At 36.3% G+C, this 19007-nt stretch overlaps 1 non-coding gene across 1 annotated transcript; it reads right to left on the reverse strand.

Annotated features, from left to right (window-relative positions):
• Positions 1–4066: 4066 nt before the first annotated feature.
• Positions 4067–4230, reverse strand: LOC119053690 (U1 spliceosomal RNA). Its single transcript, XR_005083349.2, has one exon. It is a non-coding gene; the product is annotated as a U1 spliceosomal RNA (small nuclear RNA).
• Between the last annotated feature and the right edge of the window lie 14777 nt (positions 4231–19007).

The following is a 19007-nucleotide window of genomic DNA, read 5'->3' on the forward strand; positions in this document are numbered from 1 at the left end:
ATAGCCAACATCATACTCAATGGGCAAAAACTAAAATCTTTTCTACAAAGATCAGGAAAAAGACAAGGTTGTCCACTTCCACCACTTCTATTCAATATAGTATTGGAAGTTTTAGCCACAGTGATCAGACAAAAAAAGGAAATAAAAGGCATCCAAATCAGAAAGGAGGAAACAAAACTGTCACTGTTTGCAGATGGCATGATAGTGTACATGGAAAATCCTGTAGACTCTACCCAAAAACTGCTCAATCTAATAAATGCATTTGGCAAAACAGTGGGATACAAAGTCAATATTCAGAAATCAAAGGAATTTTTGTATACCAACAATGAAACAGCTGAAGCAGAAATCGAGAAAAAATTTCATTTGATATAGCAAAAAGAAAAATAAGATACCTAGGAATAAACCTAAACCAAGAAGTAAAAGACCTGTATGCAGAAAACTACACAACACTGAAAAAAGAAATCAAGGAAGACACAAACAAATGGAAACATGAAGAATTAACATCATCGAAATGTCCATACTACCCAAAGCAATTTACAGATTCAATGCAATACCTATTAAAGTACCAATGACATATTTCACAGACATAGAACAAACACTTCAAAAATTTATATGGAACCATAAATGACCCTGAATAGCAGCTGCAATTCTGAGAAAGAAGAACAAAGTAGGAGGAGTCACAATATGTGATGCCAAACTATATTACAAAGCCTCTGTAATCATAACAGCCTGGTACTGGCATAAAAACAGGCACATAGACCAATGGAACAGAACAGAGAGTCCAGAAATAAACCCAAGTCTCTATGGTCAATTAATTTTCAGCAAAGGTGACATAAGCATAAAACAGAGTAAAAATAGCCTCTTCAACAAATGGTGTTAGGAGAACTGGACAGTTATGCCTAAAAAATGAAACTGGAGCACCAACTTATACCGTACACAAGAATAAATTCAAGGTGGATAAAAGACTTAAATATAAGCTGTGACACCATTAAAGTCCTGGAGAAGAACATCGGCAAGAAAATCTCAGATATTTCACGCAGCAACTTTTTTACGGATATGTCCCCTAGAGCAAGGAATATAAAGGAAAGAATAAACAAATGGGATCTCATCAAAATAAAAAGCTTCTGCGTGGCTAAAGAAAACAGTATTAAATTAGCAAGACAACCAACTGTATGGGAAAACATATTTGCCAATGATACCTCAGACAAAGGTTTAATCTCCAAAATATACAAAGAACTTACACGACTCCACTCTAAGAAGACACCCAACCCAGTTAAAAAATGGGAAAAGGACTTGAACAAACACTTCTCCAAGGACATACAGAACATTCAGAGACACATGAAGAGATGCTCAATATCGTTAGCTATCAGAGAGATGCAAATTAAAACCACAATGAGATACCACTTTACACCAGTCAGGATGGCTATCATAAACAAAGCAACAAACAACAAATGTTGGAGGGGTTGTGGGGAAAAGGGGTCCTTAGTTCACTGTTGGTGGGATTGCAGACTGGTACAACCATTATGGAAAACAGTATGGAATTTTCTCAGAAAAATAAAAATTGACCTGCCTTTTGACCCAGCAATTCCACTGCTGGGATTATATCCTAAGAATCCTAAAACATTAATATCAAAGAACCTATGCACCACAATGTTCATAGCAGCACAATTTACAATAGCCAAGAGCTGGAAACAACCTAGGTGCCCATCAGTAAATGAATGGATCAAAAAATTGTGGTACATATACACAATGGAATTCTATGCTGCAGAGAGAAAGAAGGAGCTACTACCTTTTGCAACAACATGGATGGAACTGGAAAGCATTATGCTGAGTGAAATAGGTCAGGTGCTGAAAGACAAATACCATATGATCTCACCTTTAACAGGAAGCTAAACAACAAAACAAACAAGCAAGCAGAAAAAAAAAAACCAAAGACACTGAAATAGAGAACAGGGGGACAGTGACCATAGGGGAGAAGGAAGGGAAGTTAAGGGGAAAAAGGGGGAGGGATTTGGAGGAACAAATAGGAAGGACACAGGGACGAGAACTAAGGGAGCTGGATATGGGAGGGAGGTGGGGAGCAAGGGGCGGGGGAGGCTGGGAAGGGAAAAATAGACAAAAAACTGTACTTGAAAAATAACTAAATAAAATTAATTTAAAAAATAAATAAAAATAAATAAATAAAAATAAATAAAATACAAACAAAAAAAAAAGAACTTATTTTCTTAGGCATTTATTCTACACGATCACTTTGGAAGTGGATGGCAAGAAGTATGGATGTTCAGAAGTATGTCTTTTTTGTGACATGCCGAGCTATGTGCTGGTTCAATTCTGTGTTAAAGCTCACTGAAGAGTTGCTTTCCTTCCTGGTTTGTGATGCATTTGGTAATGTAACTTCCACAATAATTTGGTAAGCTTGCAATATCTTTGCCTTTCTTGAGCCTTGTATGTCAGTAACTATATTCAAAATTTTGATTTTTCTTTTCTGTATATAATTTTAAGATAGGTTTTATTTAATTTTTTATTCATTGCCTTTCTCTCTCTTTGTCTTACAAATTACTAGCATCTATTCTAAACTCATAAGAAACACGAGGATTTCGTGGGATAACACTCTCAATCTGATGGCTAATTCATAACTTTGAGGCTTCCTGTTTTCTGGGTTTTCCAGTCTCTTTAGGTAATAATTTTTTATCCAGATGAAGTTTACTATTCCATATTTGGAAGGCTGTCACCTTTAAACTCTGTTCTCTTTGATTTCTACATGAAAACCAGCCAAATCTTGCTTGAATTCTTTTCTTGTAGTATATATCTATATCTTAATATATTTACAAAGGCAAATATATGTGACATATTTCTAAAGTCAGACCACATTTTCCCATACTCACTTTTGGTATTTTTAGCCACTTCTTGAAGTAAGGTTCCAATAGGCTCATTGCTGTGCCTTCAAAGTTCTTAGAGAAAAATGCTTTCCCTAATGCTAAAATCAATCTTTACATTTCTAGCCTGTGATAACTTCTCAATGCCCATTGCCTGTAACACTTAAATAGCTATTGTACAAATTATTTTCAAGGAAGCACAAATGGCAAAAAAAGGATAAAAAACTTAAGTATTAAAAGAATTGTAAAATATTCTAGATTAAAAATAACACAATCCAGAATATAATTTTTTTTCCAAATAGAATCATTTTATTTCTACCTCTGAGAGACTGTCAATATATCAATTACCCATATTTTGCTGTGTATAGTGCATATTTTTTTGCTCACATTTTTGATGGAAAAATAAGAATGTGCACTATACATGGGTAATACCTGCAATACTTTGTATCTGTTCTTGTGTTTTGTAATTCTTTGTTATATACAATTTTTTGTGCCATAATATGTTTAGAAATAAATGCTAAAATTCCATTATAATACAAAAAATAGTATCTAAATGTGAGTAAATAAAAATTGAATTTAAAATTTTAAATTAAAGATTTTTTTCCTGAAAGTTTGGGCCAAGAACATGGGTGCACATTATACATGGCAAAATATAGTAATTTGCATCTAATAAGGAAATGTTCAATGAAGACAAAAGTTTTTTTCACCTTCATCTCTCATCGACAAGTTGAGAATAAGTAGCAAGGCTTGGACATACCCATATGTTGCTGTGTATGATGTGCACTTTTTGCCTAAGTTTTTGGAGAAAAATAAAGCTATGTATTATATTGGGCAGTAATAATTCCATATCTATATAAATGTTTTAAATTCTATTTTTATGCTTATGCATTAAAAGTATAACTCTAGAAAGCAATAATGATATCTATATACAAAATAATACCCTGGAATATGATAACTGGTTTCGTTTCTAAATATAAATAAATAATTGAATTAAAAAATTAAAACAAATTTTTTTCCCTGAAAATTTGGGCCAAAAACATAGGTGTGCATTTTACATAGCAAAATACAGTATTTTGATACAGGCATGTGTGCTAAAGCTCCTGAGTCCCTGCTGTTTAATCTGTATCATTCTTTGTCTACAGACATAAAATTCTGATTTATAAAGTTTTATTTCTTTTTCTTTTTTTTTTCAGAAGAGAGCACGAATATAGCCCCCTACTACCACAAATCATGTAGTCAAGTTTCCCACATCTGGGGAAATCACAGGGGCCAGCACATTCAGAGTGCAATGCATAAGCCTCGCTCTGGGAAAACCACCTTCATGATCATGGTACCTCCCCTGCCAGGTAGGTATGATTTTTTAATGAATTTTCATCTCTGCTCTCTCCCTCGTGTCTTACCTAACTTAACACGATCTCTACAGCCTCTCCTCCATCAGAGCCTCCCTTTGGTTAGTTCACTTCTCCACAGAGAGGCTGACAGAAAGACTTCATCTAATTTCTTGAGGTTTTCTCTTTGTCCTACGGTGATAAGAGAAGGTTAAAGTAGTGAGATACTGAGTTAGGTAGTATGTAGGTAGTTTGTTCTTGATTAACTTATAAAATATGCTCAATACAGTGCTCACTGACTAAAAGTTTAAAAGCAGTTTAATAAAAAACTTATGATCATCACTCTTATGATCTAGTCTTAATTTTTAGGTCAATAATGTAAATAAAATTTTGAAAAATATGACATAAGTTTATATTTTAAGTATTTATAAATATAAAATGAATTCTACTAGTACTTTATCAGTGAATTTTTTATTCTTAAAAAAAAGCCTCATTTAGTTTAAGATACTTACATATTGTTAAAACTATGTTTTGAGAGTGTCCTAGCAGGACTAATGCCCAGAACCAATGAAAATTGTGGGGAAACACTGTCATATAAAAGTCTAAACTCTGGCTTTCTGGCCTGGGGAAGGCAGAAGTGTGTGACCCGCCAGAGCTGGGTGGGGGTGGGGATGGGGAAATGGGGAGGTTGGGGCAGTGCAGGCAGCCAAGGTGCCCTTGGGAGCTGCAAGGCTGAGGCAACCTGCAAGTCAGACCACCAGGAGTGGTCTCCGTCCCTGATGGACTGGCTGTTCTACACTCCTACTGAGGTGGTGTTTCTCCTGTTCCTGTACCTGTGGCCTTGGTAGATTACCTGACACCTGCATTGAGAAGCTGGCTCCTGGACTATATTCTGAAAACAATTACAACTTCTTGAACAAAGAACACAGACAGGTTGGTGTAACAGAAGAATTTCAGACTCTAAGGGACCTTCCTTTTGTGTTACACATTCGTTACTCATTTGGGGAATATAGTAAATGGTTAATGATCTCATCTATTCATCGCTAACTTCTTAAAACTAGACCCTTTGAGTCATGTTCTATAACTTTTTTCAAACATCTGATGGCTTTATGGGAGCTGAATTAAAATATTTATACAGAAAGGTTTAGTGTATTCATTAAGAACTACAGTAATGTCTTTCCTTTAACATTTTAAGGGTAGACCAAGGTTTAGTATGATGCAAATGATAATGTGATAGGGTAGTAACAAGCTAGGAAAATTCCTGGGCAAATGGAATGGGGAAACTGAGACAAAAAAATTAAGACTAAATGGTTTGAGTAACTCGTGGCCAGCTGATGAATTTCAAGACCTTATGTCTCCTAACCTAGATCATTTGAAAGCAAATGGTTTACTCCTCTCCTCCCTAACCAGAGATACACAGCTTAAACCACCCTGGGCCGAGAACTTCCTTTGATATTTCTTGCAGATGCTGGCCACAAACCACAGGTGTGCTGGAAAGAGAGGAATGCTGTTGCAGACGGAGAGATGACACCGGAACAGAGGGAGCGAATTTGGGAAGAAGCTGCAGGACTCCTCTTCCAGCTCCTCCTCCCCTTACTCCCAAGAGAAAGGACAAGTCTGCTCCCCCTAGAAATTTTCTCTCTCCAGAATTCCCATGTTTCCTCTATATAAACTTGCTTCTTAAAGCTCAAGAGGAAGGTGAATGCTAGGGTTTTTACCCATCACCTTCTCAGATTCCTGGCCTCTGGTATTAATAACAGTATGATTATAATCCAGTCTCTGTCTCTGCTTTTTGATTGAACAGTGACAGGCAGCCTGAGCCCCAGACTCAGTTGCCTTCCAATTTCAGTACAATGAAATAATAAGGTGAAGTATTTAAAAATAAATTACTCAAAAGCAAGGGAAGGAGTTTGAGAGAAGGAGTTGAAAGGTACACAGAAAATACAGGTCTACAAAGTATCGGATGTAAGTGGGTCTCTGTTGTGGCTGCCAGACTGATGTGATCTTAGAGAAAGTGTATAATATCCAATATCGAAAAGCTGGAGTGCAAGTCTTCCCACCCCAACCTCTTCCTTTTAAGCTCTTGAACTCTCTAAAGTAGGATGGTACATTTCAAATCTATTTTAAAAAAATTACTGGGGTTGCACTAAGAGTGCTTGTGGCCAAAACATGTTTATTTTTATAATTCCTGTAACTCACTTAACTACTTTAGCAAAGTCAGCCCATTTACTCATTCAACAAACTTTTGAGCTTTCAGTATGGGCAAGGGGTAGGGCAGTGAACAAAACAAGCAAAAATTCTTGCCTTCATGGAGCTTACCACCTTGCTTTAAAAAAATCTAAGCCCAATCTAAAGTTTGGCTTTTAATTAGAAAGGCCAAACTCCCAGAGTAGCCACTGTAAGCCCTCAGGACAGATATTCCTTTGTATAACATTAGAAACAGCCTCTCATCAAAGTGGGTGACATTCAGTGTTTTGAGAATTGCCTTTGTATTTTGGGGATACTTCCCTCCTTTCAAATTAGGGTGTAGAGCTGGTAAACTCTATGTCCTTTACCTTTTAGAATGACAGTTAGGGTTACAGTGAAATCTGAACTGATTTTGGAGGATTTTATCTGTGGACCATAAGGTTACAGTACCTTCAGGGTACTATTGTATCTTTCTGAAGAAAACTTTTTTCAAGTTTGTAGCATCTAGAGAAACACAGAACTGGGATTTCCTTGAGCATACCAAAAATTGTATGAACTGTTTTTGTGCTGCTTGCTAATAATTTTATCTAATGAATGTTTATTTCTTAGCTAAAAAATGTCTAAATTCTGACTTCTGGCCAAGATGGAAGCATAGGTGGAAATACTATGCCTCTCTGCAGAACCAAAAATAAGGACAACAAAGATTTAGAAACAAAAACACAACCAGAACAGACAAAAAAATTGAACTGTAATGGAAGTCCAACAACCAAGGAGTTAAAGAAGAAACATTCATTCAGACTGGTAGGAGGGGCAGAGATGGGCAGCTGGGTGCAGAGGACTTATGGCAAGGCAGTGGCTGGAGGACCTGGGTGGGCAAGGCAGTGGCTGGCAGTCCCACATTTGCATGCAGATAAACTGGGAGGAACAACTGGGGAGCAAGACAGACTGCACAACCCAAAGTTCCAGGCAGGGAAATAAAGCCTTGAAACCTTTGCCTGTAAAAATCTGTGGTGGCTGCAGCAGTGGAATAAACTTCTAGCCTCAGAGGAGAGTTTGTTGGAAAGACCCACAAGGTCCTAGAATGTACACAAACCCACTCACCCAGGCATCAACACCAGAAGGTCTAATTTGCTTATGGGTAGCAGGGGAAGTGACTGAAAACCAGCAGAGAGCAGAGCAAGTGGCATTGTTCCCTCTCAGACACTTCATCCACATCCAGCACCACAATGCAGCGATGTCAGTTACCCCGCCCTGGTGAACGAACACTTAAGGCTCCAACCGTTACTATATAACAGGAGCGCCAAGACAAAAAAAAATGGCCCAAATGAAAAAACAGATCAAAGCTCCAGAAAAAAATACAACTAAGTAAGGAAGAGAGATAGCCAACCTACCAGATGCACAGTTCAAAACACTGGTAATCAGGATGCTCCCAGAAATGGTTGAGTATGGTCACAAAATAGAGGAAAAAGTGAAGGCTATGCACAGCAAAAATAAAGAAAAATATACAGGGAATCGACAGTGAAGGGAAGAAAACCAGGACTCAAAGCAACAATTTGAAACAAAAGAAAGAAATAAGCATCCAACCAGAACAGAATGAAGAAACAAAAATTCAAAAAAAAAAAAAAAGGAGGGGCATAGGAATCTACAAGACAACTTTAAACATTGCAACATCCGAATCTTAGGGATGACAGAAGGAGAAAAGTAAGAGAAAGAAATTGAAAACTTATTTGAACAAATAAGAATGGAGAACTCCCCCAATCTGACAAAAGAAAATAGTCTTCCAGGAAGTTCAGGAAGCCCAGAGAGTTCCAAAGAAATTGGACCCAAGGAAGAACACACCAAGGCACATCACAATTATGTTACCCATGATTAAAAATAAGGAGAGAATCTTAAAAGCAGCAAGAGAAAAGGAGACAGTTGCCTACAAAGGAGTGCCTGTAAGACTGTTGAGTGATTTCTCAAAAGCAACCTTGCAGGCAAGAAGGGGCTGGAAAGAAGTATTCCAAGTCATGAAAGGCAAGGACCTACATCCAAGATGACTCTATCCAGCAAAGCTTTCATTTAGAATGGAGGGGCAGATAAAGTGCTTTCCAGAGAAGGCCAAGTTAAAGGAGTTCATCATCACCAAGCCATTATTATATGAAACATTAAAGAGACTTATCTAAGAAGATGATCATAAATATGAACAATAAAATGACAATAAACTCACAACTATCAACAACTAAATCTAAAACAAAAACAAACTAAGCAAACAACTAGAACAGGAACAGAAACACAGAAATGGAGATCATATGGAGGGATATCAGTAGAAAGAGGGATGGAGAAGAATCGGGGGAAAGGTACAGGGACTAAGAAGCATAATTGGTAGGCATAAAATAGACAAATGGGGTTAAGAATAGTAGAAGAAATGGAGAAGTCAAAGAACTTATACGTATGACCCATGAACATGTACTGGATGGAGATGGAGAATGCTGGTGGGAGGTGAGGTGCAGGGAGGAGGGGAATAAAGGGGAGGAAAAATGGCACAATTGTAATAGCATAATCAATAAAATGCATTTTTAAAAAGTTTAAAGACTTTAAAAAACATAATGAGAATCAATGTACAATTTTACACTTAATGTGACTTCCGCCAAGATGGAGGCATAGGTGAATAAGCCGTGCCTTCTCACACAACCAAGTTTAGAGACAACTAAATATTAGCAACAGAAAACATAGTCAGAACACAGAAAATTGAACTTTTCCGAAGTCTGTTAACAACAAATTCTTCAGCCTGACCGGTAAGGGGTGAAACCAGCAGCTGGTGGAGTGGGGTTGCACAGGAAAACTTGGTCAGACGACTCAGGCGCAGAATCCGGGCGCAGGGTTGGACCTACTGAGCGACCTAGTGAGCCACCGAGCGAGCAACCAGGCGAGCAACCTCAGGGAAACAGCGAGAGAGCAGGGCTGTGGGTTGACTGTGGTCGCGCATTGGTGCTCGGATAGACAAGTGAGGGAGTGGGTGATTGGACCGGGACCCAGCCAGTCCCCATGGCCGGCAGCAGGGAGGGCGCTGCCATTTCCCTGCTCTGACCCCACCTCCACATACAGCATCATAACCCAGCGACTCTGAGTGGCCCGGCCCAGGTGAACCACCTAAGCCTCTGCTCCTCACCCAGCAGCATGAAACAGCAGAGGGTGACCACGCCCCCACATACAGCGTCACAACCCAGCGACCTGGGAGTCCAAGGCTCTGCTCCTCACACTTAAAGGGCGCGAACAGACCAAAAATGGCTCAAGAAGATCTCAAAGCCCCAGAGCATATAAATCTAAGTGATGAAGAAATAGCGAAACCCTCAGACACACAGTTTAAAACACTGGTCATCAGGATCCTCACAGAACTGGTTGATTATAGCCACAAATTAGACAAATATATGAAGGCGAAACTAATTGAAATTAATGGAATTGCACAGGAAGCCAATAACAATGAAAAGGAAACTGGGACTCAAATCAATGGAGTGGACCAGAAGAAAGCAAATAATGGCCAAACAGTAGAGAGTCAAGAAGCAATAATTCAAAGAAATGAAGAGAGTCTTAGGAACCTCCAGGACATCTTTAAATGCTCCAACATCTGAATTATAGGGGTACCAGAAGGGGGAAAGGCACAGCCACCAGTGGAAAACTTATTTGAACAAATAATAAAGGAGAATTTCCCCAATCTGGCAAAGGGAAATAGACTTCCAGGAAATCCAGGAAGCTCAGAGAGTACCAAAGAAGTTGGACCCAAGAAGGAACACACCAAGGCACATCATAATTACATTAGCCAAAATTAAAATGAAGGAGAGAATCCTAGAAGCAGCAAGAGCTAAGGGGACAGTCACCTACAAAGGAGTCCCCATCAGACTGTCAGCAGATTTCTCAAAAGAGACCCTACAGGCAAGAAGGGGCTGGAAAGAGGCATTCCAAGTCATGAAATCCAAAGACCTACAACCAAGATTGCTCTATCCAGCAAAACTTTCATTTAGAATGGAAGGACAGATAAAGTGCTTCTCAGATAAGATCAAATTCAAGGAGTTCATCATCACCAAGCCCTTATTATATGAAATGTTAAAGGGACTTATCTAAGAAAAAGAAGTTAAAGAAACATGAATAGTGAAAGGACAGCAAACTCACAGTTATTAACAGCCACACCTAAAACAAAAGCAACCTAAAAGGACAGCTAGATCAGGAATGGAAACATAGAAATGAAGATCTCAAGGAGGGTTAGCAACAGGGGAGTGGGAGGAGGAGAAGGGGGGAGAAGGTACAGAAAATAAGTAGCATAGACAGTAGATAGAAAATAGATGGGAGGGCAAGAATAGCATGGGAAATATAGAATCTAAAGAACTTGAGACACATGGTCATAAACTAAAGGGGGGTAATGGTGGGGACGGGGGGGTAAGGTGTAGGGGAATGAAGGGGGGAATAGAACAACTGTAACAGCATAATCAATAAAAATTTTTAAAAAAAATAAAAAATTAAAAAAAAATTTACACTTAATGTAATGAAAACCCTTAACATCCCTTTGTGTAAATATGTTTCTCAACTTTTACCAGTGGGGTGTTGTCATTGATGGAGACTTGAGAATCAAGAATGGCTGGATCTATACTATCTCAAAAGGCTGTTTAATATGTATATAATATATACTTATGTACACACATATATGTGTATATATGTATGTGTATTCACATATACCTATATGCCCATAAGCTGATTATAATATTTTTAACTTTCTCTATTTAAAATAATTAATGTAAAAGCTATAGTTTTAAATAAAAAGGCTATTAGCATATTAGTGCTTACAATGAGATTAGGGGGAGAAGACATAAAGAGTGGTAAAAGATAGAGGAGAAAAGAGAGGACTTTACCTACAAATAAAAGTGAGAACATCACCAAAAGCTCATGATGTCGTGATTGTTAAATAAGAGAATTCATGAGAAATGGCTTGGTGAATTGTCTAGATACTAAAAAATACCCATTAAAGTTAGTGTCATTAGTGCTACAAATCAAAGTCCACTACTCTTTTCTCTACTCTTTGGTATGCTATGGCTGAGATAAATTGTATGGTAACACCAGCATTCTAATTCTGATTCCTCATTACTTAACAGTGAGATTTTGGATATGAATTATCTTACAATTATACTTTGGTTATATAGTCCTTAAAAATGACCCAAATGATATACAGAGAATTATCTGTTGAAATAAGCTATTAATCTATTTAATTTCAAAATGAATACAAAAACACACACAGGAACAAGTAGATATTTAAGTTAATCTCTTCTCTGTGAGACTAAATCATGCATTCCCTAATAATATCAGGGTTTATGAATTGCAAATAATTCATGGTAATTTCAAGATGGCAGTAATTGTACTATTAAAGGAAAAGGTAGCTGTGCCAATATTTGAATAGTTGTATCCTTTGCTGAGGGTAAATGAGCTTCTGTGAAAAATAAAATTCCCAAAAAAGGCATCATGCGTGAGAAAGACAAATCCACAATGCTAGGACCATGTGCTTGGCATAGATCTAGACCTGGAAATGCAACAGATGCTAATATGCATGTGAATATGGATAGTGTTTCAGGTAGATATGGATATGACTATGAAGAGGTATAAAAAGGTAGGTAACCATCATCTGTTTCTACTCTTTTTTAATTCTTTACACTGTATTGAAGCTGGAAGAATACCTCTCTTTGCCAGTAGTATTGTTAGATTTTTTCCAAAGAAAGCCTTCCGTAAGATTTGGAATGTAAATTGAAAGTGTCAGCCATCGTTATGTCTTGGTGGGTGAGTGTCTGGATTGCAGTGAGTGGTGAATGTGAGGTCTTCCCACCAGCTTACCAGACTCCTCCTTTAAAACTATTGTTTTGGTGCTACAAACAATTGAATTAATCATCACTGTTTTCCTAAAATCTTTGTAGAAAATGTTTTGAGATTCTACACGTCAACGTATTATCTCTAGAGTCACAGCATATAAGTAACTCATTCATTCCAGTGGGTTTGGAGTTTCATTTTCAGAATCATCATTTTATCAGGAACCATGGAACATAGCACTAGAAATTTTCTTCAAAATTCACCCTTTTCAATTTCTTTTCTATCTGCTGCAAATATTACCAATGTCTATAATGTCTCTGCTTTCTGATCTTTTAGTTGATTCATTAAATCACTTATTATTAAAGCTATAAGTAAGCATAATCTTAAAGGCAGTCTAGGTGAACCAATGAGAAATCTTGAAGTGCAGAAAAGACATGTTGGGCAATTAATCAATGTCAGACATTTTAATAAATTTTACAGCATCCCCACCTTGCAGAAATAACTGCAATTTTTTAAAAACTCTAAGTTTGGTATTTTTAAAAAGTTGATGTTAATGATTATGACCTTGGATTGTAAAGTATACAACTTGAAAACATATTCTACTCCTTATCAACAATTTGGTATTAGGTAAGTTACTTTATCTAAATATAATAAAGTCATATAAGGTTAATACAAGAAATTATACAATAGTCGTATCGTGAGAATTAAGTTGGGTGATTCTTATAAAAATGTAACAGTGCCTAGCACTTGCTGAATATTATTTTTACCATAATTATTGTTATGATAAACCTAGCCAGGGTTCATCTAATTAGCATAAACACATTAAGTGGAAACTCTTGAGTGAATTAAATGCTGTAAATCTCAATGTTGCCATTGTGTGGCTTTGACAGATTACTTTGTCCGTCCCATACTGTTTCCTAACTGGCTAAATGTGGATGAAATCTTATAAACCTACTTGTTAAGCACTTACCAGTTTTAAATAAGTTAATACAATCAAGTCACTTGCAACAATGTTTGGCTTTTAACAAACAGTACAAAAATGTTTGCTACTATTACTATCCACTCTTGAAGGCAGATGTGAGAATTAGAAAGCATTTTCACATACCCACCAGATTTTCTTCCTGTAGTGCCCAATTATTGATACTCACAATAAAATTGAATTTGAACAAGTGTAACTCTTCAAGTGTATTCCATTATGCTCTTCTAAGTTGTTTTTTGTTTCAACTAAGTTTAGCATTCTAGTGCTTATGATTATTTTGGGTTAAAATTTGTAAAGACAGAATACATGCCATTTGCTTTAGGTAAATTTAAGGCAATACTATTATCAAGAAAGGGATGAGCATTATTACAAGCCCAATTATTGATAAAGCTTCTCCATAGAAAGAGGAAGGAAAGCAAGAGAGAGAGAGGAAAGGAGGAAGAGACAAAGAGATTAAAAGACCTCCTTACTGGAGCATAAGTCTCTAAGAACTTACCATATTGGGCACACTGTTTCTGCCCTTATTTTCCCACTGAGGGGAAAATAAAGATATGTATTATACATGGGTACTACTAATTCCATATCTATATAAATGTTTTTAATTGTTTCATTTAGGCTTATGTGTTAAAAGTGTAATTCTAGAAAGCAATAATGATATCTGCATGAAAATAATATCCTGAAATATGATAATCAGTTTTGTTTCTAAATATTAATTAATTAATTAAAAATTAAAGTGAAAGTTTTTTCCTGAAAGTTTGGGCCAAAAATGTGGGTGCACATTATACACAGCAAAATATGGTACAGTTCCTGAGATTGGGTTAAGTGATTCCCCAGCCCAGCCCTATAAACCCTGATATCTGTTTTTGTACATTGCAAAGACATCTAGCAGACAGTATTATATACACATTATCATATAATTTTTACTATGTTTCTTTATGGATCCTCTACATTCAATAAAAAAATACACGTTTTACAAATGTATATTTTGTATTCTTCCTTACTGACAATTATTTACTTGAGCCATTTATTCAATGCACATCAATAAAAGTTTAACTCAAAGTGAATGAGTCTTTTTCCCAGAAAAGCATTATAATTGGTCAGCTAGGTTTAGCAAAACATAAAATTTACCATATCTGACTGCTATTATGTATGCACTTAAATCATGTGTATATTAAAAACACAGGATTTATTTGTTTATTTCTTCCAGGTATTAAAGGGTTTGCTCTAAAGAGAAATGACTGCACATTCAATGTTCTTATATAGATACATAATATATATGTATTCATTTTATGTTCTTTATGATAGGCCCTCGTGAATAATACAAATTATAATTTTAATGAACCTAAAATAATTGTAGAAGATGTTTTAAGATTCTATGCCACTCACCACTTTGATGGATTTGGATGTGTAAAAATGTATTAACAAATAGTATTATATGGTACATAAAATAAATAGAGCACTGCACTTGTAGAGTTTTAAATATAGCTTCATGCTGCTAATAATTCAAATGGTCTATTGAAGATGCTATACAATTTAACCTGGATAGTCAAGCAAACAGAATAAAAACAAAGACGCTGAAATAGAGAACAAGTGGGCAGCGACCAGAGGGGAGAGGGAAGGGAACTTAAGGGGAAAAAGGGGGAGGGATTTTGAGGAACAAGTATGAAAGACACAGAGATGAGGACTGGGGGGGGGGGGAATGGGAGGGAGGGGGGAGACCGGGCGGGGGGGGTGGGGTGGGATGGGAGAAATAGATAAAAAAAAATGTACTTGAAAAGTAACTAAATAAAAAAAAAAGAAAAGGGGAACTTTTAAGAATAATTTTGGTTCTGTTTTCAAGTCATTTTTTTCAAAGCTATTGGATAGAAGCATTTGAGAATATAACTACTCTTACAAGAGGTACAGAACCATTAATTGTACCTACTGTGCCCAACACCACTTTTATAAATGCCCTTTGATATTCTCTCTCTGTGTATATGTATATATATACATATATATGCATATATATGTGTGTATACATACATGTATATACACATGTACATATACACAAACTACATACACACAACTGGTGAATGTATTGCATCTCTAATCATTTTAGATTAAATTGTAATTCGTCTGTATTGGAATACATCACAAAGAAAAATTAATGTGGGGCTGCAATGATATAGAACAAATGTGCAGTCATTTCTCTATCTAATTAGTGAATTGGACATGATTTATGAACAAATTTAGTGTTATCAAATGGAAAATAATTCTGCCCATTAGCCTAGTATTTGAAAATAATCATATTTTGATCCAATCACTTTAAATTGGATGACTGATTAGAATGAATTACTTCTTATAGTGTTATAAGCTGCATATAAAGCTTTAAAAAATTCACCCTTATACCTTATCAAGATATAATATTTGTAAATTTTCCACTTTATAATACTGAAGATTATGAAGTTCAATAAATATTAGTAAACATAATAATAGTATAAATATTCCATTTTTACTTTAGAAATAATATCTTTGTATATCTTGATGCTCTATTTTCAACTTCTTAGAAATTTTTGAGTGATTTTTAAAAATATATTTTATTGATTATGCTATTACAGTTGTCCCATTCCTCCCCCTTTATGCCCTCCACCCTGCACACATTCCCCCACCTTAGTTCATGTCCACGGGTCATATATATATAAGTTCTTTGGCGTTTACATTTCCTATACTATTCTTAACCTCCCCCTGTCTATCTTCTACTTATCTTTTTTTTGCCTGCAAGGCTCTTTTGAGAAATCAGCTAAAAGTCTTATGGGAACTCCTTTGTAGGCAACTGTCTCCTTTTCTCTTGCTGCTTTTAAGATTCTCTTCATATGATTAATCTTGGGTAACATAATTGTGATGTGCCTTGGTGTGTGCCTCCTTGGGTCCAACTTCTTTGGGACTCTCTGAGCTTCCAGGACTTCCTGGAAGTCTGTTTCCTTTTCCAGATCGGGGAAGTTCTCCTTTATTATTTGTTCAAATAAGTTTTCAATTTCTTGCTGTTCCTCTTCTTTAGTCACCCTTAAGATTCGAATGTTGGAACATTTAAAGTTGTCCTGCAGGTTCCTAAGCCTCTCCTCCTTTTTTTGAATTCTTATTTCTTCATTCTGTTCTGGCTGAATGTTAATTTCTTCCTTCTGGTCCAAATTTGATTTGAGTCCCATTTTCCTTCCCTTTGCTGTTGGTTCCCTGTGTATTTTTGTTTATTTCACTGTGTGTAGCCTTCACTTTTTCCTCTACTTTGTAACCATACTCAACCAGTTCTGTGAGCATCCTGATTACCAGTGTTTTGAACTGTGCATCTGATAGATTGGCTTAAGGGGACAGTCACCTACAAAGGAGTCCCCATCAGACTGTCAGCAGATTTCTCAAAAGAGACCTTACAGGCAAGAAGGGGCTGGAAAGAAGTATTCCAAGTCATGAAATCCAAAGACCTACAACCAAGATTGCTCTATCCAGAAAACCTCATTTAGAATGGAAGGGCAGATAAAGTGCTTCTCAGATAAGATCAGATTCTAGGAGTTCATCATCACCAAGCCCTTATTATATAAAATGTTAAAGGGACTTATCTAAGAAAAAGAAGTTAAAAAAACATGAACAGTGAAAGGACAGCAAAAATAACTCTTTCTGAACAAGAGTGTTTACATAGACTAAATTTTCTTAACAATTGGAATTTCTTTACATTTTTATGATTTCTGAGAATACTGTTTCAAGAAACAGTTTTGGTTTTGAAAAAGAATGTGTTCTGATGCGTTAACATTCTGCCACCACCCGGTTCATTACTTTAAGAGCTGTTTGTTGAGGGCCTCTTACAGAGTACTCAGTGCATAATGGCACTGGTGGTAAATTAGTGAGTTCCTAGCATTACCTTCACAAAGCTTTGTTTCCAAAGGAAAGAGATACTTAATAAATAATCATAAATATAAATTTTAAATTATAATTAAATAAATTAAAGTGAGAGTTTATCTTTAAATCTATCAAGAAATTTGTTATAGGAGGCAGTAAAACAAGTTAATGCAAATCCTCATAATGAGGAGTATCATAAAAATAAGTTTAAAAGCATACATCTTCTACTGAAATGAAAAAGACATCTAATTCCCCTATTACACAACATGATACTCTGCTTATTTAAAGATAAGTGCAAAAAACCCCAGCTTTTCATAAAAGGAAAAACACTTTTCACACTGTCCTCTGTCATCTTGGGTAATTGAATGGTAAAACTGTTGTAAAAGTTGTCTAAAATAATGGATTACTTAAAATATCTGAATGAATGTTAAAAACCTGAGATTTTAAAATAACTTGTATGTTTATGGGGAGATCAGTAGTTCACATGTGCAAGGTTTCAATTCAACACACTGAAGACAGTGAGAGGGGAAGCAGGCTCTCACTAGAAAGCAGGACACAATAACTTATAGTCTCAGACCTGCCTCTGTTGTGAACTTGACCAAGTTGTTTAATTTCTTCCAGGATCTCGTGCCTTCTAATATAAAGATGGAATTGCATGTTTTACTTACATAGAGAGATCTTCTTAAGTCGTAGTGAAATAACTTTCCTACTAAGAGGCTCTAAATCTACTCATGTTGCACATTAACATGGGTCTCAGTTACGCAGAGTGGTCACTTGGTTCCATGGGGTTTCTGTATTCATTTATACAATAAATTAACATTTAGAAACTTAAAAAGTTGTAATATAAAGTGAAGAGAGAGCTATGTCTCGATTCAGTATTGCTGCTGCAACATATTACCACAAATTCAGTGGTTCAAACGTTATAAACATGTAACTTGCAGTCTGCAGTACTGAAGTCCAAAGTGGGCTTAGCTGGGTTGAAATCAAGGTGCCAGCCTACCTGCATTCCTTCTGGAGTCTTGAGGAGTGAATCCATTTCTTGCCTTTAGCAGCTTTTAGAAGCTTCTTACCATTTTTTGGCTTGTGGCTCTCTTCCGTCTTCAAGCTACTGATGGCATCAACTCAACCTCTACTTCCATTATCATACCCACCCCTGACCTTTGGTATTCATTCATTCATTTATTCATTCATTTATTATTTCTTCAGAGAGAGGGGAAGAGAGAGAGAGAGAGAGGGAAAGAAACATAGGCCTGAGAGAAACATATATCAGTTGCCTTCAATATGTGCCCTCACCTGACACTGAACCTGCAACTCAGGCATCTGCCCTGACCAGGAATTGAACCAGTGACCTTTCTGTTTGCAGAATGATGCCTAACCACCTTAGCCACACTGGCTGGAGCCAGCCTTCCTCTTAATAAGTACTCTTGTGATTACTACTTTGGGTCCATCAGATAATTTAAGGTGGTTTATTCTTTTCAAGAACTTAATCACAGTGGGAAATATTCTGTCTTTACATTGGTATATCAAGAAATGAAGCTGAAAAATATCTAAAATTATTTAACAACTAATTGGTCCCCTGATGACCCTGCAATTCTACTACTCAATATAATTCTAATACAAATATGTATATATGTTGACAAAACTTTTTAAAAATTTCAATGGCAGTATTTTTCATAAAACACCCACCTTGAAAAAAAGTTCAACAGTAGAATGGATATATAAACTGAGGTATATTAATAAAACATACTTTTACATAGCAAAGAAAGTTTCATATTACTGCTGCAATAGTGCAGACATAATTTAACTCAAAGAAGCCAGAGGCAGAATAATATTGTATGAATCCACTTATGGCTTTTGCATGATGAGTTCCTCACTCTGAAGCATGAAGAGTGGCATTGGAGTTAGGACAAATGTGTGTCTTTCAACATTGCCATCTGCAGAAGA

Source organism: Artibeus jamaicensis, unplaced genomic scaffold (assembly GCF_021234435.1).
Source record: "Artibeus jamaicensis isolate MK-2021 breed Jamaican fruit bat unplaced genomic scaffold, CSHL_Jam_final contig_585, whole genome shotgun sequence".
NCBI lineage: Eukaryota > Metazoa > Chordata > Mammalia > Chiroptera > Phyllostomidae > Artibeus > Artibeus jamaicensis.